At 41.4% G+C, this 24,268-nt stretch overlaps 1 long non-coding RNA gene across 1 annotated transcript in view; it reads right to left on the bottom strand.

The window, feature by feature from the left end:
* The window catches only part of LOC311595419, a 75,220-nt gene that overhangs the window by 38,334 nt on the left and 12,618 nt on the right, over positions 1-24,268 (bottom strand). The window contains exon 2 of the long non-coding RNA XR_014778438.1: positions 8,417-8,529. This is a non-coding gene — a long non-coding RNA (uncharacterized lncRNA). The remainder of the gene's footprint in view (positions 1-8,416; positions 8,530-24,268) is intronic.

Below are 24,268 nucleotides of genomic sequence, written 5' to 3'. Positions count from 1 at the left end.
AGCTTTCAATCCTCCTGCCTCCACCTTGTGAGTGCTGGTATTATAGGCGTGCAGGGCTCTATCATGTTTCTGCAGTCCTGAGGATCAAACCGAGGGCTTTGTTCCTGCTAGGCAAGCATTTTACCATCTGAGACTCATCTGTAGCTTGAAAAGCAGTGCTTAAAAAAAAACCCGCCATCTGGAAAAATTGATCACAATAAACACTGAATATTTATTTAATCTTTCTCTTCCTCTACCACCATTCCAGAAGCAACTCAGTCAAGGGATCAGATTTTTGCACATGTCCAAAAGCACTAGAAGAACATAGTGCATATCAGGTATATCTTGGTGTGCAAACAGTTAAGCTCTGCTACTTAATTCTTATGGAAATTCTTTTTCCTTAGGACTGCGATAGCATCTCAGATTGGAAATAGTGATTTATGGCATTTAACCAATTTGTCCAAATCCATACAACTAATAAATGACTTTGGAATCAGATAGAACTTCATATACACTCTTAACCCTGACAGTAGCTGCAATGGTTTGCAGATGGTTTCAGGGTATCAGCCAAGGGTTCTTGATTGGGAATTTTGCTCCTTAATGGGGTGATACTGAGAAATGGTGAGAGCCTTAAGAAGTGGGGTCCAGAAGAAGATCCTTAGATCACAGAGGGAGTTGCCTACAGAGGAGAACAAGTTGGCTCTCCTGGGATTAATGAAGACTGTTGAGAGTGAGCTATGATAAGCTTAAGCTTGACCCCAAATTGCCTTCTGACTTTGTCTTTTGTGATGTGACTTCTTCCATACACGCTTCCATCACTTGGCCACTTGCCACCATGAGCTCCTCCCCAGAGCCAAGCTGATGCTGACATGAGATTTGCTAATTCCCTGAACTGAGAGTCAAAGAAACCTCTGTCCTTCCCTAAGTCAACCAGCCTCGGGTATTTCACTCAAGTGTTGGAAAACAGGCTGAGAATGAAAGAGTTATCTGTGCAACTTCTGTATGCTGCTTGATGTTGCTGAGTTTTGATTTGTCTATAAAATAACCTGGCTAAATAAAACAGTAATGGTCATGGTCTGAACATGGTGTCCATAATATTACATGTGCCCAACTTGTGGTACCTACACTGTGACCCCCCATTTCGTGCTTTACAGTTCTTAACTGTTCTCATGACCCATTGTCTGGCAGCAGCGAGCAGTAAGCTGGCTGCATTTTGTCAATGCTTAAGCCCAAGACTTGATTATTGGAATATTTAATCAGTAGAGATAGATATCTGATAAGACATCAATTGAGTGAGCGAATGATGATAATCTCATGAGACTGTGGAGTTCATTGGTCAATGAACTTCTAAATTTAAGTACTGGGGAGCCTTGGTGAATCATCTCAACAACGGCTGCTCAGACTGGACATGGAGGAACCTACCTTAACGAGCATGCTTAGACAGGAGTGCTAAAATGATTCTGGGTGTAGACGGATGGCCCTGCATTTGTTCTTTGTACATGTGTGTGTATGGGTTTGTGTATATGGGTTTGTGTGTGGACATTAAAGGACAGTGTTGTTCCTCAGGAGCTCTGCATACTGTCATTTGAGACAGGGCCTCTCAGTGGCCAGAATCTCTTTCATTAGGCAGAGCTGGTTGGCCAATGAGTCGGAGGAATCTACCTGTCTCCACCTCTTCAGTACTGGGTATCAAATGTATATCATCATACAAAAGGTCAACACTTACTCACTTATTTGTTTATTTATTTAGCCCTCATCCTTACTATTTTATTCATTTATTTTTTAAAAAATATTTTTTGGAGAACTGATGGATTTTACAGAGCTCAGGGCTTCATGCATGATATGCAAGGACTCTACCAGCTGATTTACACTCTAAGCCCTCATAGCCTTTCTTTTTTTTTCCATTTATTTATTTATTTATTTATTTATTTATTTAATCACTTTAAAGCTTGGTCCTAGCCCCCTTTCCTCCTCTCCTCCAAGTCCTATCCTCATGCCCCCTCCGCCTATTTTCCCTTTCCCCAGAGAATGGGAGGCCCCCAATGGTACCAACTCACCCTGGCACCTCAAGTTGCAGCAGAGCCAGGTGCATTTTCTCTCAGTTGTCTGAGGCCAGACAAGGCGTCCCAGCTAGGGCTTAACATGGACCCAGGGAATCAACTCAGGCCCTCCTGCTGGTATGGCAAGCAATTCATTGACCATCTTCTCACCCCTGTAGGTAGGGTGTGCATATGTGCATGTGTGTAGAGGCTAGAGGTCAACATTGGGTGTCTTCCCTAATTGCTTCCCACCATGCTTTTCAGACAAGACCCTTGATGAACCTGGAGATCACTGGTTCAGTTAGATAAGTTGGCCTGTGAGCTCCAAGAATCTGCTTGCCTTTGCCTTCCTGGTGCAGGGGTTCTAGGTGTGCCCTGCTGTGCCTGCCTTTTTATGTGGGTTACAGGAATCCAAACTCCGGACCTCATGCTTGGGCAGTGTGAGATTTACAGGTGGAGCCCAGCTTCATAGGTGACTTTTTGAAGATACTGATTTTCAGAGAATCAGGAAGTTTCTTGGACCTTCCCAAATTTTTTCTAAACTGCCTGAGTTTTAGGCCTTAGAAAATGATTCCTTTGGCTTAATTAGTGTTTAGGACAATAAGATTGCAATTTCAAAACAAACATAATACTAACAAAAAGAAAAAAAATATCTGCAAACTCCCAGATGTATGCCTTTTGATTGTTTCCAACACAGAGAGAACATATGATATAGGGTGCCTGTGGTCTGGATCAAGGGAGGTTTTCCAAATCACCTTGGGTTCTCTCCCTTCCCAGATGCATAAGGGGAAAGAAACATTCAGATGAGCTTAATGGAAACTTTTTCTGGCCTAGATTTTAATAGTAGAGTTCATCACTTCTGTCTGTATTCCTTTGCCCGAATTCAGTCACATCAGACCACAGGGATTCTGGGAAATGTAGTACCTAGCCAGGACACCGCTTTATTTATTTGCTATGGTGTCTTGAAGCTTGCTATGAGAGTAGTTTAGCTTCAGTCTCATAGCATTATTCCCGTCTCGGTCCCCACAGTGCTGAGACTTGCACCACCACATCTAAATGCGTAGGCTCCTATTTTTCTCATGACAACTGTGCAACAAATGAAGAGGAACTGAAATATATTGTGAACTATGAGCTGTCTTTACTGTTCTTTGAAAGGGGACAGGGCCTTGAAAGAAAAAGGAGGTTCAAAATAAACAGTGATGTTCTTGCCAGGGGAAAAAGATCCTTAATCAGAATGTGCGTTTGTGTGTTTCTTTCTTTCTTTTTAAAAATATATTTATTAATTTATTCATATTACATCTCAATTGTTATCCCATCCCTTGTATCCTCCCATTCCTCTCTCCCTCCCTTTTTCCCCTTACTCCTCTCCCCTATGACTGAGGGGGACTTCCTCCCCCTGTTTATGCTCATAGGGTATCAGGTCTCTTCTTGGTAGCCTGCTATCCTTCCTCTGAGTGCCACCAGGCCTCCCCATCCAGGGGACGTGCTCAAATATAGGGCACCAGAGTTCATGTGAAAGTCAGTCCCTACTCTCCACTCAACTGTGAAGAACGTCCTGTTCTTTGGCTAGATCTGGGTAGGGGTTCAAAGTTTACTGCACATATTGTCCTTGGCTGGTGCCATAGTTTGAGCAGGACCCCTGGGCCCACATCTGCCCATCATAGTGTTCTACTTGTAGGTTTCTAGGACCCTCCGGATCCTTCTATTTCTCCCTTGCTTCACTCACCTAGAGTCCCAATAGGATGTCCTACCCTCTGTCCCACTTTCCTGGTAAGTAAAGACTTTCATGGGACATACCCCTTGCGCTAGTGTCCAGATATAAGTGAGTATACACCATTTGAGTCTTTCTGCTTCTGAGTTAACTCACTCATTATGATCATTTCTAGTTCAATTCATTTGTCCACAAATTTCAGGAATTCCTTGTTTTTAATAGCTGAGTAGTATCCCATAGTGTGAATGTACCATAGTTTCTTGTTTCAATTGTGTGCACGTGTGTGTGTGTGTGTGGTGAGTCTACTCACATCTGTGAAGATCTGTGGACATCTTGCAGGAGTTACTGCTCTTATTCTGTCACGTGGGTTCTGAGGATGGAACTCCAGTCTTCAGGCTTGGTGACAAGCACCTTTTTCCACTGACCCATCTTGCTGGCAGCATCGTAGACTTTTCATCCATACTTGGCTCTTGTTGTTCTTCCTGCCTGCTTCTCCTTGTCTCTTTCCCATCTCCTGCAGCTCCCACTCAACTTTTGTATCTCATCTATTCTACCACACTCACTCAGTCTCTTTAGAGCTCCTTTTCTTTTCTCTTCCCAGTTATCTGACCTGTGCCCACATCCATCCATAATTGGAATTCTAAATCTAGGATCCACAGTACAAGAGAGAATATCAAGTTTCATCTCAGAAAATGTTGGAGTAGGTTAAGAGTTTCCATAGGTGAGTGGGATAGGGTGTCAGAAAGGTACCTGACAGACTTGTCTCTTATGGACTCTTGACTGTAAGAAGTAAGGCTTGGGAAAGAGGACAGCGGAAATGAAAAGCAGAGACAAAAAGTCACCCATGTCTCCCTTTGCCAAGCACAGTGGATGGCTGTCCTCCAGAGGAGCAAAATGACCCTGGTGGGCAGCTCTGCAACAGAGCACTGCCAAGCCATCTGGGGGCTGAGCTCAGGTGGCAAGAGCTACGGGGAGTCGAAGGACATGTTTTCTCCTTATTGCTCTTACTCCTCTCTGAAGAAGAAAGGAAGGCTCATTATGTCTCTAGGTGGATTTTATAGTTCTGGATTTGAGCCTAAAAGTTGCATGTGGTTTTCAAATAGTAATTTTATCACACCCCGTGATTACTTCCATTATGTGTGGCTAACATTGAGTCTTTTCAGATTTAGTAGGGATATAAAAGGTTTAAATCAGCCCAATATCAGATGTGTCTGGGATTCCATTTCTTGCCTGCACAGTGTAAATAAGCACTGATGAAAAATATTTCAGTTCCAAATCCTGCCACCCCAAATCCTACAAATATGCACATTAAAGCCTCATAATTCCCCCAAAGCCCTTTTACTTGTAAATAACACTATCTTGTTTTCCATCTCAGATTTCTTCTCCTGCAATTACACAATATTTGGTTTCCCCCTTTTAGGCAATTTAAATTAAAACTTATTTCATTTCATAATTACAAACATTCATTCTGAGTAAAGACTAATCTAACGGGAATTCGGTTCCAGTGATCTTGTGATAGCACAGCCATCCATCTCCTAGCTAATGCCTTCGCTCCAGCCCAGCTAAACATTCGCATTTGGAAAGTTTTATCCTTTTTCCTTAAAATAATAATGCTTTATTAAGAGCACTGAGTGATTTGATTTTTTTTTTTAAATAATGACTTAAATCAAAGACTTCAAGGTATAAAGAATTTAAAGGGTGAGCCATTCCGCCCTCTTAGTTTGGGGGTTGTTTTATAACTCCCGTGAGTTCTAGAGTGGAATGTTGCTTGGAAACTGTTCATTATTAAGTTAGTTTTCAACTGTTTCCTGGAAAAGCAGAAAGAAAATATTCTTTGTCTGGGTATCTTAATAGGTGATAATTTTGAAATATTAGATAAAGTGTGTGCTATTGCTACTCTCGAGTATGGGCAGAGTGAAAATGAGCATGTCTGACTGATGATTCAAAGATAGAAAGTTAACACCTAGGGACACACGGCATTTATTAACTAAAAAATACATTCACAAAATGCCAAAGGGAGCATTTGTAGGATAATCACTGTCTATCCATTATGGCAAAACAACAACAACAACAACAAAAAACAAAAACAACAAAACAAAACAAAACAAAAAAAACCTTCTCACAACCAAAATGTTTTAAAATAGTAGATTATTCTGACGGCTCCAAGTTCTGGGGCTAGTGATCTTGGCTGGGTGGCTTCTGTTTGCTGAGGTCCCTCCTGTGACAATAGTTACCTTGGCAGCTAACAGTGGAGACAGCGTAAGGATTTACTGTTCATACACCCCCACTGAAGACTAGCTACCTAAGGGCTGATGGCCGCTTTGTTCAGTGGTAAACTGGCTTTGTCTTCTGCCATGGCACAGGGGCCTCCTGGTGTGACAAAGCCCTGGCAGTGTCCACTCTGTTCTTATGTTGGCTTGTTTTCCCTCAGGGAGAGAGTGCCAAGTGACCCACTCAAACCTTGCAAGGGCTTCTATCCTGGCTTTGAAAGACTAGAAAGTTCACTTCTGCTTTGATTGTAAGAACACCAAGGGGTCAGGAAGCTGCCCACATCCCTGAACAGAGAATGTGCAGTTCATTAGAGGACCATCTACACGTCAAGCATCTACCTGGTTCCTCTTGATAAAACAGTCTTAGTTTTTATCACAGATAACATAATTAAGGGCCTTTGTTCACGGAGAACCACTCAAGTCTCATTGTGCTTTTACAGTGCCCAATGGATTAGCCTTAAGAATTTATTAATCAGTGCATATTTTCAAAAGTATAAGAGCTTAGCATTCTAATTCTTTATATGCTCCTTATATTACAAATAAATTTACAGGTTACAGATTTAACAAATTATATTTTCCCAAACATGTAAATAAGAGCTGCTGCAGAAAGCTAAGATCCCTAAATATTTAATTAATACTGCAAGCTTAACTTACCATATTCTTGTAAATGTTTAATGCACTCTACAAAGCAGAGAACGTTCATATGCCCGGACGTATAGCATACTGCTCAAGACTGACGCCAAAGCCTGGTACAAAGGCGATAACGCCTCTTTTATTTATTCATTACCCCCATCCTCATTCTGTAGGTTTTCTACCTGGGAGATTAACTAATGCATTTATCCATCTAGAGTGACCTTTCCTACTCACTGAAGTTGTGCGGTAGATGAGCATCCTTTATCCCTCCTGCCCCAGGTCAGAGCTCCTCATGTCGGTTGCCGTGGTCTCTGAAATGTGTCCTCCTACCATTTATGTGTTAGAATTGAGTGAACAATGGGGTAGCATTACTCCTCTCATGTCTACAACTATTACACATTAAGGATAAATAAATCAAAATAAATGGAGCTGAAGTCTTCACCGTGTGATTATGTCATGAAGTGGGAGTCCCCGTCGTCGATGAGGTTAGGCCCGATAAATGGGTTTGAAGACGCAGGCTTGTTGTGTTCACATCTAGGCGGTTCCTGTGAAAAGCGCTACCACTCCTCGGCTGACAACTTATCTTGGATTTCTCAGCCTTCAGAATGGTGAGGAATAAGTGCCTGCTGGCTCCAAGTTACCTACCACGTGTCATTTTGCTACAGAGGGACCAAGGCACCTCTCCCTGTTTCGCTTTTCCTCACAGTGCCCTCAGCAGATGGTACTCACATTTTACTGATTTTCCTTTGTGTTTCTTTATCTATGTGAGACTATAGCCCCTGTGCAGACAGACACGTTTTGCTCACTGACGTACTCTCTGTTTCTAGAGGAGCAAAGGATGCACAGGAGTTCTTCACCAAAAGTTGTAGAGTGAGTGAATGGTTGTTATGTCTGAACTGGGATATTCACTAGCGTGTTAGACTCAGGTGTCTTTTGGGGGGGGGGATGGGAGTAGGGTGGGGGTAGAAACGGTGAGTTAGCTACCCGGTCACACAGGCTGGGATCTAAGCCAGGTATTGTCCAGGAGCTACTGACTTGTTTGAATAATTGGTTTTGATCAAGGCAATAGTTTTTATTCTTCTTGACCAAGCATTCCTCCTGAATAGCCCTGATTTATATCCTGTCTTTATGGGACCTGGCACAAATCTATGTCAGAGCCGCTTGCTATGAACTGGGGCATCCAATTTGCCAGTCACAACCTAAGGCTTTGGGTCAGTTTGTTTCCCTGAAATAGCAGGTTTCTTCCTCGTTGGCTGCCAACATGTGCACAGTAATATAAGACTTACACCACAGGGCTGCACGGATTAGACAGTTAGAACACAGAAGGTGAGCGGGTCAGTAGCCCACACACATTGGGCTGAATATATTCTTACAAACGGTGCTGCTGGCCTCACTAGAGACATTTGTTTTCTATGCTAGAGTGCAGGAACAATTCTTCCTATGTCTAAGTGATAGGACATGTTACAGGCACTTTGAGATAGTTCCTCAACAGCTTGTCCATTGCATATTTTGCTCAGAGGACGGAGCACCTGCCTCTCTAGTAAGGTGGGAAACAGATACAGGACAACGGAAGCAGGAATGGCTGCCAGGGAAGAGCAGATTTATCAAAACTCGAGGTCCCCTTCTGCATATATCTTTGGTCTATAGATTATTTGAACTAAGTTCATGGGGAACTAGTATTCATTACAGGGTATTATGTCCTGACTTTTGCTTTTTTTATTCCCTCCAGCAAGTAACTCGAACTTGTATTTAGACGCTGTAGCTCAGAAAAGTGAAGAAATTACCTAAAAGGTACATTTAGGTTGCTGACATCACAACCAGAGACTCCTCTTTCTTTGGCTGTCTCCGAACCGATGGGCATTTTCCATACACTTGTTTCAAGTAGCAGGCTCCAAGTCTGTTAAAGACGACAATTATTAGTACATTCTTCAGATGTTCTTATGGCTTTATCAGGACACTTATCATTTCAGTCTCACTTAAATAAACGTATTCTTTATCTTCTGCTTGATTCTTATTGAGTAAAATTTCCAAATAAAAGAACTTATATTCAGTCTAGCCAGATACCAGGTGGCAGATATAATAGATGCAAACGGTATTTTTTTGTTTAATTAAATATAAAAAAAATTATATGTAAGTGGTTCATTTGCTCATATAATTATATTAATACCCCAAGAAGACATGGTAACCAAGGTAGAGACAGAAGTATACACTGGGTATTATAAAGTTGCTTTTACTGATGGTTACACTTTGTCCTTCGAAATCTTTTCAGCTTTTAAAGTCTTTGGTTTCCTAAAGCAATATTGTAGTCAAGAACTTCTTTGTATGTATTAATTTGTTAGTTTTATTTTTCATCTTTTTTTTTTTTTTGGTTATTTTAGCTTTACGGTGTATGTTCTGTGCACTCTTGGTCATGATTTTGACTAATTTTTATATTAATGTTTTCTAGCTTATTTGTAGGAATTTTTTTTAACACAATAGGAAAATTGCCCTTAACCATTAGACCTGTTAACTGTTTCTAACATATTATGTCACCACCTTTCAACCTGTATGACAAAATCTATTTTCTTAGAAAAATTACTTTGTGAATATCATATCAAAAGAGAATATAATCTGTTGTGAATATTAGCCCAAGTCTTCTGGAAAACAATACCTAATTTAGTAAATGAGAGGCCAGCCCTAGAAGGCATAGTTATGTAATTTTTCATTAAGCAAAAGTATGACTGTATTACAGACTACAAAGCAGTTTTAATAGAAATTCCACCCAAATTAGATTAAAATGAGAGGATTAGAGTAAAATGTCAGAATATACATGGATTTGAGATTTGGTACAGTAAGGAGAGAACTAGAAAAATATATATATATAAAGTATTCTTTTGTCTCAACAAAGTCACATTCCAGAAAAGGACCCTCTCTGCTAACAAAGCAATCTACAGAATGAACTTTTAAAAACAGTTATTTCTCACAATTACATACCTATAGATGATATTTTTTGATTAAAGCCCTCTCATTCTATTTTCTTATCTATTTTCCTCTTCTGCTGAATTCACTCTTTTTCTAAAATCTCCCTCCTATGTCCATATATTTTTGTATTATTTAGTGATCCATTCATTTGCCTTCAATGCAAATGTATGAGTATGGCTTTGGGGGCTACGGCTCCACTTCCTGTGCAACAATTAACTGCCTATAGCTCCTTGGGGAGAGGTGGTGCCTTATGAGCTCCGCCCCCATTCATGATGCAATATTGATGGGACCAGTCTTGTACAGGTAGTCACTGCTGCTGTGAATGCTAGAGGGTAGATAGGGGTGTAGTAGGACAATGTATTGCCTGGGAAAGGTAAGTACTAAGTAATGTGATTGGCTTTACCATTGGAGAACAGTTATAAGAGGGTTTCTTTTATTCCTATTTAGACTTGAGTAGTATATTTGACTCCTCAGCCTCAGTTTCCTCCCCTATAATATGGGAGTGAAATGCCCATACTGCCGCTGTCAAGATTTACACGAGCTAGGATGCATGAAAAGCTCACCCATTGCTATAAATCATAAGTTGTTTGCTCTGACAGTCCATTCATAATGTGGTTTTCAAATAATGAATCCATTAATCAACTCAGTTACCTTCTTCTGAGGAAATGAGGCATGGGGTGGGAAGAAGACACAGGCTCTGCTTTAACAGGCCTTAAAAATCTCATGATTATAATTAGCATTTGTGTAGCACTGTAGGGTTTGGGGACATTCTTACCTTCTGTGTTATCTGTCCATTCATTCATCCAACCATGGAACTATCTACCCCGGTGATAAATCAGACATAACCCTTGACTTCACAGTGACAGACAAGCAAGACACTGCCTGAGATATTCATAAGTTTTAGCTCTTATTGGGCAGAAAGGTAGCCTGCCATAGGATGGAGGAAGGTGTGGTGAGAGTGTAGATATTGGGAGACTGGTTGGAGAATGTCTCCCCGAGGCAGCTGAGATCCCAAAGGCCAGTAGGAGTTGGCCACAGGTCGAATAGGGAAGGGTTAACTCTTGAGGAGCAGTCTCTATGCCCAAAGGTCCTGCAGGAAGTAACTGCAGAAAGCTCTGTGCAGGCGCTTACAAAAGGCAGGAAGTACACCGGACTCGGGGTGGCTAGACGGTGGTGGGATGACGGCACCTTTACAGAGGGGCTGACAGTGCCACGCGGAGTGCCACGCGGAGTGCCACGTGGAGTACCACAGATTTCATTCCACGTACAATGCAAAGCCCATGGGGCTTTTAACCCAGAGATTGGTAAACGATGAGGAGAGATCACTTTATTACCGCTCAGAGAACGGATGGGAAGGACAAGTGTGGAAGGAGGAAACCACTCAGGCAGCTGTTGGGTTGGCCGGGAGTGAGGGATTTAATTACGACCAATGGCTTCCATTAAGCAGAAGAGCAGACACATCCACTGCTCGCCAGCTGAACTAACTCATTTGATCCCTGGGGGCCCTGGGCTGTGCAAGAGGAGGTGTGATTCCCAGTGGCTTTGAGGGTTGAGTAGAAATAACCCTGAGATGTAAGTAACCATACTGTAGACTGATTTCAGCGGTCACAGGTTTATCTAGAGGACTGGATTCAGTGTTGGTCGGCCAGGGCTACCATTATCCAGTATGGTAAGCCTGGGGCTCTTGGGCAATGCCGTATTTTCCCCACCATCCTGGAGGTGGAAGTCTGAGATCAAGGTGTTGGTATGGTTGTTTATTCTTGAGGGCATCCTCTTCTTCCCACCTCTTTACATAGCCTAATACCTCCCTCCCTCTCCCTCTCCCTCCCCTCCCCCTTCAAATGGCTTCCTCCTATTAGGACATCAACCCTATTGGACCAGGTCCCATCTTAATGCTGTTGTTTTCATTTCATTGCCCCCTTAAAGACTCTTCCTCAAACACAGCCACATTCTGGGGCACTGCCGGTTAGGACTTGAGGGTTGGGCACAATTCAGCCCCAGTCAATCCTAAAATAGAAATCTGGTTTGGGGGACTTGGGTATAATGAAAGTTAGGGCCTAGATAACTAATTTCTGGCATATGTTGGCATACTTACATTTTCCTTGAGATGACAAGGGAAAGGAGGTGATTATGCTTTATAATTAGTGTCAACTATAATGAGTTTAATACCTACACAAAGGATTCTTTAGTGAGTTCTCTAAGGCCTTGTGAGACCACCAGGCTACCCCTCAGCAGTCATGTGACTTCCCTGCCTTTCCTTAAGAGTAATAATAATTTACCTTCTTTTCACCTAAGCAAATTTGGGGGAAACGCAGTTAAAACTAAACACGAGCTATTGTTGATTTTCTGCACCTGCAATTATGCACGCCTTCCCACTTTCCCAGTTCTAGCTAAGGGAAGACATCACTTTTCAGGCATGGTCTGTAGCCATGATGGCTAACGGTGGTACCTCCTCTACTGGAGCAACAGTGGAGCAGCCATAACTGTTCAAGAGGGAATAGCAGCTGGACCCAGCTCATGAGCATAAAAAGAAGACAGGTGTCAGTGAGAGAAGGCACTCAGGTCACCACGGGACAAGGGAGCCTCCAAATCTCCCCATGATCTCTATCTGTATTCATATCTTAGGTCACAGGTCACAGGTCACAGGTCACAGGTCACAGGTCAATAGTTCTTTCTAGCTTTTTCTTCCATTACTGGGGAGAGAGGTCTTGTTTGTTTCTTTTTAGCCATTGTGCCATGTATCCTAGGCTGGTTTCTAACTATGATACGACTATAGATGCCCTTGAACTTCTTTTTTTCTTTCTTTCTTTCTTTTTTTTTTTTTTAAGATTTATTTATCATGTATACAGTGTTGTCTGCTTGTAGGCCAGAAGAGGGCATCAGGTTACATTATAGATGGTTGTGACCTGCCATGTGGTTGCTGGGGATTGAACTCAGGACCTTTGGAAGAGCAGGCGGTGTTCTTAACCACTGAGCCATCTCTCCAACCCCAACCTTGAACTTCTGATTATCCTGTCTCCACTGTCCAGGTGCTAAGATTACAGGTGCGCAGCATCATACCCTGTTTACTTGGTGCTGGGGAGCGAACCCAGGGCTTTGTGCATGCTAGACAAGCATTCTACCAACTGAGCTCCATTCCCAGCCCGAGAGAGACTTAACAATAAGTGTAACTCAGTTGACCTTTGACATTGGCATGTCTCTGGGAATTTTGGATGAACTGGCTGTAAGACTGATGCTAACAAAGCCCACATGTATCTCCCAGGCCAGCATAATAGGGAGTGTTGATTCTTTCAAAAAGTCTCATGCACCTCTAATGAGTTATCACAAATTGCAATGAGGGACCGCTCTTGGCATCAGCCTCAGGCACATTTTGCAGTGATGAAGTCTTTTTAGATGCTGGGCTCTGGCCACAGCCTGTGGTGTTAGGCAGGATTCAAAGATAAACAAGTACTTGCTGATCTTTCGGACATCATCCACTGACTATAGCTAAAGTTGCTCTGTATTTGGCTTTTCCTAAACAGGACAGACAGAAAGAGACAACAGATGTTGGCTGGACCACTGGTAGTTGTGTGACTTCTCTGAGCTGTGGTTTCTACTCCTGAAATGAAGGCCAATAGCTCTTTGGGTTTGGTAGCTCAGTGAGCACCTCAGAACTGAATGACTGTTTTCTTCTTTCTTTCATCTTCCTTCATCCCGCTTCTTCCAAGCTCTGTGTCTTGGAGTCTTCCTGAGTTAACAATTTAGGTTATGAAAATTTATAGTATCTTCACATAAATTTAGCACACTATTATCTGCTTTGTTCTGAAACCTTGTTTGTAACCATGGGAAGAAAGTTCTGGGTCTTTGTATAGAGTTTTTATGTATGAGATTTTACAAGTGTTAGGAGACTGAATAAAATGATCATGTTTTGAATTCTTAGCACAGGGCTGGTGAGGTAGCTCAGGGGAAAAAGGTTGTTACGCAAGTCTGGTTACCTGAGCTCAATTCAAGGAGCCAGTAGTGGAAGGATAGACAGAAACCTTTTAAGATAGTTGTCCTGTAATCTCCATGACACATGTGTATGTGTATACACCCACACCCAGGCATCAATAATAATGAATAAAGATAATTTTTAGCACAGTTTTAAGCATATATAAATACTCAACGACTGTTGCTATTTACAACATATCACATAATAATATGTTACTATTCCTGATATATACTAAGAATATATAGTATAATATATAATATATGAGATATGAGATTTAATATATTATGATACATAATATGTATGAGATATACCATGTAATATATAATAAAACCTTCCAAATAGTGCCTAACATAGAGAGAAATAACTCAGTAATTGTTATTAATATTTTTTCATGTTATCATAAGACCCCTTTACAACCCTGGCCATCCAACCAGCCCTTTGCTTTTACAGGAGCATACTGACCTAGCACCAGACTTTGAATAAACATGAGCCTTTACCCTATGACCTTGATTTCAGCTTATTTCTGCTGTCTCCTTTGCTCCTTTATAGTTTCTCTATCCTTCATAGTTCCTGGCTTCTCAGCTTTGCTTTTACATCCCCAGGTCTGTGCTCATCTCCACCGCACATGGCTCATGGCCACCCGGATCATCCTGTATCAGTGTGACAACTCTGCTCACCTCTTACTCTATCCCTGACCCCCACAGGCTTCTGTCTTTTTCCTTGCTTCATTGGGCTTCCCAAAGTGGCTTTGGATAAAATCTGGCCATGGTCTGGATTTGGTCATGATAGAGTCCTTGTTTTGACAAGTTGCTTTCTTACTCATTCTCTCAAAACTTTGATTTGCCACCAAATTCCTTCTTGGACACCGACTTTTACTCCTTCAGTGAAGGACCTTCTTTTCTGCTAGTTTTCTTGACTAATGGGAGGATTTTAAGATCAATTCACGTTGTCTCCACAATGAGAAGGCTGCTAGCCGCCACTTGCTCTTGTAGTGTTAACCATCATGTCCACCCTGACTCTGTAATTCTCTGGCATTTGCTTTTATGGAGATTGCTTTGCAGTGCCTGGTCTGGTGATTAGAGGGGCATTAGCCCAATGGGTAGAGATCAGCGAGACACCTTTGGCAAAAGCAACCTGGGTCTTTGCCAGAATGTCTAGAGAGGTGAGACTACAGCTCTTGCCAAGGCCCTGAGTCCCAGTGCTGGCCCAAGAACACTGCTGGTTAAGGAGTTTCGGCAGTCCTAATTTTAATAAACGTTTGATTGTATAGTTAGCTTGCTACTTACAGTGCTCCCCTCCGCTCCCTTCCCCTCCCCTCCGCTCCCCTCCCTTCCCCTCCCCTCCCCTCCCCTCCCCTCCTGCCATTTCCCCTCCCCTTCCTTCCCTACCTCCCTTCTTCTTTCTTTTATTGTCTTATTTTCTCTTCAGGAATCATTATCTCAGTATGTAGCTCAAGCTATCTTCAGATTCCTTCTCTTTTTAACCGCTGGGGTTATAGGTAAGCTTGGATTATGTTTAGTGATCCCTACACTATTTCTTTTTTCTTAAATTATTTATTCACTTTATTTTATGAATATTTGCATACTTGTATGTCTGTGCACCATATGTGCACCTGATGGCCACTGGTTTCAAGTCCACCATCTCTTATATTCTAATATTAAGGGTTACTTAGGTGTATATGCTTTCACTTCTTATCAAAGTAAGCTTAGTAAACAAGCAGGAGCCCTAGCTTTCCGTGATGGAATCCCCTCTTATGTAGGGGCTTTTCACTGACAATTAATACAACCGTGGTCATGTTGTGTGCATCTCTTGAGATCTGAATAGTTTTTTTTTTTAAATCCGTGCAGAGAGATGGACAGAAAGCATATAAAAGAAAACACGCATATACACTTCAGCAAAAACAAGCCTGCATTATCTGGCAAAAGGAAGCCTTTTAGCTACTCCAGTGCTTTCTGAAAGCTTTCAAGCTACAGAGAGAGTAATTTTGGTTTGTGCGGCTGAGATGCTGGATCGGAGGGCTGCTTTCATTGGTCAGGGAGGAGTGATAACTCACTGTGGTACTTCTCCAGTTATTGGGCACTTTATGTTAATAACTCCTGATGGCTCGAGTGTTTAGGTGTATGTTTCAAACTCTGTGTAAAAAACCATGCCATTAAGAATTTAAACACATTCTAATTTAATTATGGCACAGGGCTGGGTCCAAGTGATCCTGTGTTTTTGTTGGCTAGTTTTAATACTACAAATTTTGAATAGGGAGAGATTTATTTTCTTTACTCTTTGCTCTTTTTATTCAGGATCATTAAAAACCCTAATCATTTAAAAGGGTACACATTTGGAAAATGGAGTGCAATTGAAGTTGTGGAAAATTCTATTTCTCTTCAATGCGATTTTGTTCCGTACTTTGAGATGTGCCAATGTCCTCCTGTCCATGGTGAACTGATTACTCACTTTTTTGTCCTTAAACAACTTTTCCATCCTTAAATAGGGGCATTGAGATCATATATTTATATTTTACACTATTATCTAAAATGGGTGAAGCTATCAAATAGATTATTGTATAATTTCCAAGTTAAGTTGGAATATACCATATAAAGAGAACAACCTGGGTCCTAACTTTTATGTTCTTAATCAGGCAACTGTAAGGAACAGAAGAACAGAGGGTAATAAGTGGCATTTAAGCTAAAACCTATCTATCTATCTACCTATCTATTTATCATCTATCTATCTATCTATCTATCTATCTATCTATCTATCTATCAATCATCTATCTATCAATTTAGTATCTATCTATCATATCTATCATCTATCTATCATATCTATCATCTATATCTATCTATCTATCAATCAATCATCTTTCTGTCTATCTGTTATCTACCATCTATATCTATCTATTATCGTTCTATTACCTATCTATCTATTATCTATTATCATTCTATTATCTATCTATCTTGATCATCATCATCATTTATATGTCATCTATCTATTTTCATCATACCTATCTATCATCTGTCAGTCATCATTTATCTATCATCTCATCTATCTATCTATCTATCTATCTATCTATCTATCTATCTATCATCTATCTACCTACAGATATCACAAAGATGATTACAACCATGAGCTGCACTTCTAGAATTCTTCTTTGCAGTCCTCTGATAACCCCAATTTACAGCCCTTGATAAGCAGCTGTGGTTGTTTAATTGGAAGACATGTGCCCCTCCCACAGGCACATGTGCTTGAACACTTGGCCCATGGTTGATGATGCTGTTATGCGAGACCATGCAACTTTTAGGATGTGGAAGAGCCTCACACATCACTGGGGGTGTGCTTTGAGAGCTTATAGGTCAGCCCCATTTCAAGGTCACTCTCTCTGCTTCCTGTTTGCAGTTGGGTTGTGGTCTCTCAACTTTCTGTTCCTACTACTTGCTGCCATGATGGACTCTTCTTATACCTCCAGAATTGTTGTAAATGGCCTTTGGCCATGGTATATTATTACATCAACATAAAGGTAACAATGTAACAACATAACTAGATATAATTTATGGTAATACATTATAAAGCCACAATGAGGAAGAGAGGGACTGATCCTGAATGAAGGTTAGATTTGTAGACTCTGAGTTTTTACCTTCTGAAGGTGAGTTCAGTCCTTGGTAATCTGAAGAGCATGAATAAGAGATGAGGAGGTTAATTCCAATGTGTAGCTTAGATGCCTGATGACCATTTTAGAATCAGTTTTATTTTATTCATTCTTTTCTATGTACAACCATGAGCATCTTGCCTTCCCTAAATATAGTAGTCAGTGGGCTCCCTTAGTGCAGATCTTGGGTCTTTGACCCCTTTGTGACTTCTGATTGAGAGGAAATAATGAAATGGTAGATCAGTAGGCTATGACAGTTATCCCAATGGTTTTTGTATCATAACAATTTATTTAGAAAGCAAATCGATGTATCATCCTTATCTCCTCATACTGTGTGAACTGTATGATAGAGGGTGGGGCAGGTTGGTTGAGAGTATGATGATGATCAGATACAGATTTCAAGAGGGGATTTACCTTCTTGGACTCATAGTCACAAACATCTCTAGGGGAAGGCTCAAGTCTTTGAGGAATCTCTCTTGTGTTGATAATTTTGAGTGGCAAGGAAATGTATAGCAAAGAATACAGTCCCCTTTGGAAAAAGAGGAGTCCATTTCTCCAGTCTTTTTCAGAGGTCACCCTTTGCCCTGCCCCAACAGTGGAATCAGTGCTGCGTACTGATGGGCCTAAGGGCAGCAAAGGCTACGGAAAAGACCTGTGACATTTTTGTCTGATTATCTCTCAAAAGTCCAAATGCAAATCCAACAGAATGTATATTTAAGATCCATTTTCTATCACATCTTCTGACCTTTTGTTCCGTAAGAGTCCTTCAAAGGCAGAGCCTGTGAGCTGGTACCTGACACAGAACAATTCACAATCACTGGATAAAGGAAACTAATGAGGGATATAGTTTAAAGGAGTGCTATGTAGACTTCTGACACGGCCTGCATATGAAGTTACAATGCTGGGTTGAGAGGGGCTAGCACATGTTTATTGACCAAACAAGCTATGTCCTTAGAGGGTACCAGGCACCACTCATTTATACTTCAGCAATAACAATACTGCTAGGGTGGGGGATGGTATGTCCTCTGCTTTCATCTGAGCCAGCCACTTATTATAAATAATTTCTCATATGGCTTCAAAACCTTCATGTTTTCTACTTTTAATAAATAAATGCTGCTTCATTAAGTTGCTGTAGCATATGGAGGCTTGTTGGAAGATGTGTATCATTGGGGCTAAGCTTTGAGAACTTATAGCCAAGACTACTTCAACACCATCCTCTCTGTTTCCTGTTGGTGGGAGTAGACACTGTATTGACTCTTGCTGCCAATAGTTTATTGTGACCAAAAATATCCTAAATTTACATGGCAGACACCATGGAGGAGTGCACCAATTTTCAACTCAACTTTACTTATATATTCTTCTCAGAGGTCACTTTCAGAATATTACCTCCCACATCGCACATCCCCCTTGCCACAAACACCCGCAGTCATTTCCTGAGGCTTGCCACTGTAGTACACCAAAACAGTCAGGAGTAAAGCAGAATACTCCAAATGCTTCCCAGATGTCTGAATGTGTGGCATAACTGGGCACCAAAATGATTAGAGTTTTCATTCTTCAGCCAGCTGTTTTGGCAACTTGCAAACACAACTTTAATATAGTAAATAAATCTCTTTCTTCCACCCCAATAGACAAATTTATAAAGTATTTAATGAGCATGTATTATATGCCAGTTGCGGCAGTGAGCATTAGAGGATACAGAGCCGTAGGAATTATGAAGCCAGTGTGAAGACATGCCTGAAAAGTATGCTGATTGTTTGGGGGGCAAACACTGCAAGTATTTGCATTTTCACACATTTCATAAATCTATAAACATGGTATAATAATTACACCCTAGACTATGTGTCAATTATCTATTAGAATATTTTTTCACAAGAAGACAGAACATAGACTTAGGAAAATAAACAAGTCTCAGTCTATAAGAAGGGATGGTGTGCTGAGTCTCAGCCTATGAGACAAGGCGGTACCCTGAGTCTAAGTCTATGAGAAGGGAATGTACGCAGCTGTCTTCTTAGAATTTCATGCTTTACCTCCAGGCTGTGGGGATGAAGACTCAAGTTGAGGTAAAGAAATAAATACGATATCTCAACAAGTCTCCCAGGCGGGGTTGTCTTTCTGAGATTTATGGTTTCAGTCACACAATCTCAGTGGATGAGGCCTACCGAAACCCAGTCAATCACTCTTTATTCAGCGAGGCTCTGAACAAAGTGCTGTCCCAACGGCTGGAACGTACTCTCTCAACCTCAATGGCGATTTAAGTAGGTGTTTAATAGGAAGCATTTAGAAGGAATGGCCTAATTTATATGTAGGATCTATAAGTAATAAAGGCCTTTAAGATTGTGTGACTGTCCTATACTCCCTTTCAGAATGAAAAATTGATGACTCAAAGGAGAAAAGTGATTATCAATGTGGCAAAGCTCATAGAAATCAAAGTGACAAAGAATACAGTCCTTGCATCTTAATCCCCTGCTTCCTGTCTTCCTGTTCTTATTCGTGGTTCCTTAGTGAGAAAACAGATGTCTGGAGGGGAAGGAGTGGTGGCCTCTGGGTGCATATTCCTTTATTGAACACCCACTGTTCCCTGGATATCACTCCTTTGGTAGATTACAAATAGGGCCACTTAAAAAAAAACAACCCATCCTTTATCTATCCTATTTACTATGTGTCTTCATGGCTTTTCTGTTGAGAGAAGGGATATGGTCCTAGTCCTAGAATTTAATCCAGTTCTTGAATAATTTGAATCAGTCAAGTCTGTGACTGGCATTGATTAATAGAGGTTGGCTGGGGTCTCTGTAACAGTCCTACCTCTGAGCCTCAGGGGACTTATGTGCTACATCTGTGTCTTGGGATATGCCACCACCTTAAGAATACGGTATGGCATCCAAACAACAGCGTCATCCCATCCCTCTCATACCAGATGACAATAAAACAGATTTCAGACTTGTGACTGAAGTTGTCCTAGACCCCAGCCCTACTTCCTCCCTGAGTGTACTTTTAGAAGTAGGCACAGAAGAAGCCAGCCACATCTACTTTACCTTAACCAAATGGTCCAGCTGGTGAATGACAAGTGCTGGCTGCTTTTATGGGTCAATCTGGGGTGGTTTATGACTCCACAGTGACAGAATTAGTGTGCCTCTAGATCTGATGGTGTTTGCTCCTGACCCTGCCTTCGTTCTGGAATTCTAAATTCTCTATTTACCAAGTCTGTGTTTCTGCAAAAACAGGGAAGTATCTGATACTTACCTGTCTTTAGGTTAGCCAGCTAAGACTTATGCTAACCCTGAGGGAAATCTTTAGAGGTACCAAGCAGGCGGTGTCACCCTCATGGTTTTTTAGATGTACCAAGCAGGTAGTGTCACCTGCGTGGGTTTTGTTGTGGTATACTGGCATCTCTCAGAGAGAAGCACATAGGAAGACATGGCGAGTAGCTAATGAAGGGGCTGTGCAGTGTGGTTCAGAATCCAGTACTTAGATTTACTGGTCCTTTGCTTAGCAGTCTCCTTCCCCTACTCCCATACTGAATACCTAGACTATATAATGGTTATCCTGAGTATGCTCTTACTTGGAGATGGAGCCTTTGAGTAGTAATCAATATAACATCATAAAAGTGGCATCCTCATGACAAGTCTTGGAAAAAAAAAAAGAGGCATTGGAGAGCTTCCTCTCTCTCTTCTTGCCTTGTTAGGCCACAGGGAGAAGGTAGTCCTGAGCAAGTTAGGAGGGGAACCCTCACATTGGTACCCATATCCAAAACCCCCAGCCTCCATAATTTTGAGTATGTAAATTTCTGTAGTTTAAGCCACCCAGCCTGTAGTATTTTGTTATGGTAGCCGGAGCTGACTAATACACAGATGTTTCTAGTTATACAGATGTTTAGCATTGCTTCAGGGGAAAATAATTTGAATGATTAAATGTATTTTTCACCCCAGATGTTTTGGCAATATGGTGATGTAGCTAAAATGTACATGTGGGGAGACTCCTAGGCTGTCTCATAGAGTAGCTTCTGGGCAAAAGGGATGCCCTAGGAGGGGCCAGAAAAAGATGCTTCTCTTTTAGGCAAAGGAGGCATGTGGGGTTTTTCTGGTTTTCATTTTTTTTTAAAGGAAAGTAATAGGATTCTATATGCAGTGGGCTCAGTGATTTACAACATATACACAGCCTCTTGCTTTATGCTGCCAACAAATGGCATTCAACAAGTGCCTGTACTGGTTTGCTCTTTTCCTTCTTGGAGTTGCCAGTAACCACTATTGAAGCTGCAAAAAGCAAAGTCAGGGTAAGGTCAGTGAAGGAGGGGCAGGATAATAGAGTGTCCAATGATGACCTGAGATATTTCCTAGTGTCCACCATACAATGATAGAGGCTGCATTAAGGCATCCACACTAGGAATGGAAAACTGCTGTACCTGAAACATGTCTTTTCTAAAGCTCAAAGATCCTGTCAGATGGTATTCTTCTATCTGTGTGGTTTAGAGAGGGAAGTTCTCTGCATAGAGAGGAAGAGCATCTGCTACAGGGGTGGCAGATGCTTTGTATAGACACCAGAAATCACATGTTCATTGTTTCTTCCTTCTTTCCTTCCTTCCTTCCTTCCTTCCTTCCATCCTATCTTTTTTGCCAGCTATAATTTTTGCAATGACTCAACTCTACCATTGTTACGTAAAACAACCACGGAAACCCCCAGATGAATGGATCAGGCTATGTTTATAAATTTCACTATTTATCAAAGAGCCTGTAGGTCAGATTTTCCCTGTGAATTGCAGCTAGCCAAGGCTATTCTACTCTGTTCAATGAATTGATACATCCTTGGGGCTTTGAGCAGTGCCTGGAATATAGTAATCTATTTATCACATTGGCCATTGGTTTTCTTTGCCTGATGTGGAGCAGGGCCACAAGGTCTCTGCGGTAAGAGAACTGTAAATTGAAGACTCGATCCAGTGGAAAGGACGGCAAGCAGTGAGCAGGGAGAAGACATACGTATTTGACAGACAGTGGCTTTAAGTAGTGTGAATCGTAAGAGCTGGGGAGAGGGCTCAGCCAGTAAAATGCTTGCCACACAAGGAGGAGTTGAGTTCATTCACTAGAGCCTACAGGGGAAAAAAAAAAGGCCAGGTGTGGTGGTGTGTGCTTCTAATCCTAGTTCTACGGTAGTGAAGATAAGAGAATTGCTGGGATCACTGGCCAGCCAGTCTAGCCTAATTGGTAAGCTCCAGATCAGTGGGAGATACTGTCTCAAAGGAGGTAGAAGGCATTCCTGTCTTCTGGCTTCCACATTCACTCATGTATGTGCACATTCAACCCCTGCCCAGAATATGCTCACAGAGCATGCATTCACAGATTGAAAAAAAAGGAGTGTGCTTCTGTCTCGTAGCACCATGAAATTAACACAACAGCATCCCATCATGAGATAAGCCATCCTCCCTTTCTTTTGCATGTGACTTTAGCTTTACAGAACAGCATGCGTGCATTAGTGCATTGGAACCCCTATACCCAAAGCATCCATCAGGAGCATGCCGCCATCATTGTGTCAAGGCAAAGGCAACAGTACTAATGCCCGAGGCTAAATATAGTTTTTTTCACGATGCAGATCTAGAGCCCACACTTACGGTGCTCTTAAGTGATTTGCAAATCTTTTCACTCAATGCTGGTTGCACTGACTTCTCCATCGCTATATGAGCTTGGTGCAGGTGCGTGAAAACATTCTAACATGATGAATTGCTTCTCCAAGAGCTAAAGAGGTAAATGATGAAAGAATTGGACAGAAAACATGTTCACAAGATATTTTATATTAGCTCCAAGGAGTTAGATCAAGTACTGTGATGTGTTACATGTTCAGAAGTCAGGAAATTCTAAATTATGGTTCCCAGTATGAACGTAACTCAGCCCCTTGCACATGCAATATTTTATATGGCTCTGTATGGTGTTAACTTTAATGCTTTAACATCCATGCTTAATGTGGTGACTATAAATTTAAATTTCTTGACTTCAGAGGTTATAACATTTTACCAGCCAGCTGCTTTGACAAACTTAGGGCATTCAAATATATCTGGGCATAATGTTTTGCAAAATAAATCTATACAGATGGTCCTGGTCTTTTTAAAATCACGTCACATGCATGTGTACATGTGTGTGGTACACACACACACACACAACACACACACATACCACACAAACAAACACAGAATATAGTCTGACTTTATATCTGTGACTTTGCTTAGGTGTGTCATGATGACAGAGGCTGCACAATTGTCACTTTCAGTGGTTTTTATATCAAATTATACATTGAGAAAGAGGAATTTTCTAAATTATCTGATGTAAAAAGTATCAAATAAGTCCAGGACTTAATGCCAGATGTATTAGTCACAGTGTCATGAGTATAAACAAAATCTCCTTACAGTTTGGATCTAACATGGGGTCAGATATGAGATTGTGAATTAAAAATTCCACACGGTGAGAGTATAACCAATTATTCACTGTACAAGGATGATTTCAGGGGCATCTATTCCTTTTAGATATGTCTTTGCTATTGAACACACATTATTTTTTAAAATATATTTTATTAATTTATTCATATTACATCTAAATTGTTATCCCATCCCTTGTATCCTCCCATTCCTCCCTCCCATTTTCCCCTTACTCCCCTCCCCTATGACTGTGACTGAGGGGGACCTCTTCCTCCTGTATATGCTCATAGGGTATCAAGTCTTTTCTTGGTAGCCTGCTGTCCTTCCTCTGAGTACCACCAGGCCTCCTCATCCAGGGGATGAGGTCAAATATGGGGGTACTAGAGTTCGTGGACACACATTATTAGATGAACAAATTGGTCTAGTTTCAGAGAACTCCACCTCTGTGTCCTGATCCCAGTATTCTCAGGGCTACAGCTGTCTCTGGTTTTAACCTGTCCTGGCCACTGCTAATAGAAGGGGCCATAGGAGCCAGGAGGGAAGCTGTGCTCTTAACTAGTTTCTGTAGTAATTAGTCCCGTGTTCCCTGTTATTGGAAGGAGAACTCTACCCCCATCATATACCCATAGGCATAGGCACAGTGAATGTGGACCAAACTTAATAAGCTCAGG

This window comes from Acomys minous (assembly GCF_964271855.1).
Source record: "Acomys minous genome assembly, chromosome: 4".
NCBI lineage: Eukaryota > Metazoa > Chordata > Mammalia > Rodentia > Muridae > Acomys > Acomys minous.
This window is presented reverse-complemented; position numbering and strand designations above follow the sequence as displayed.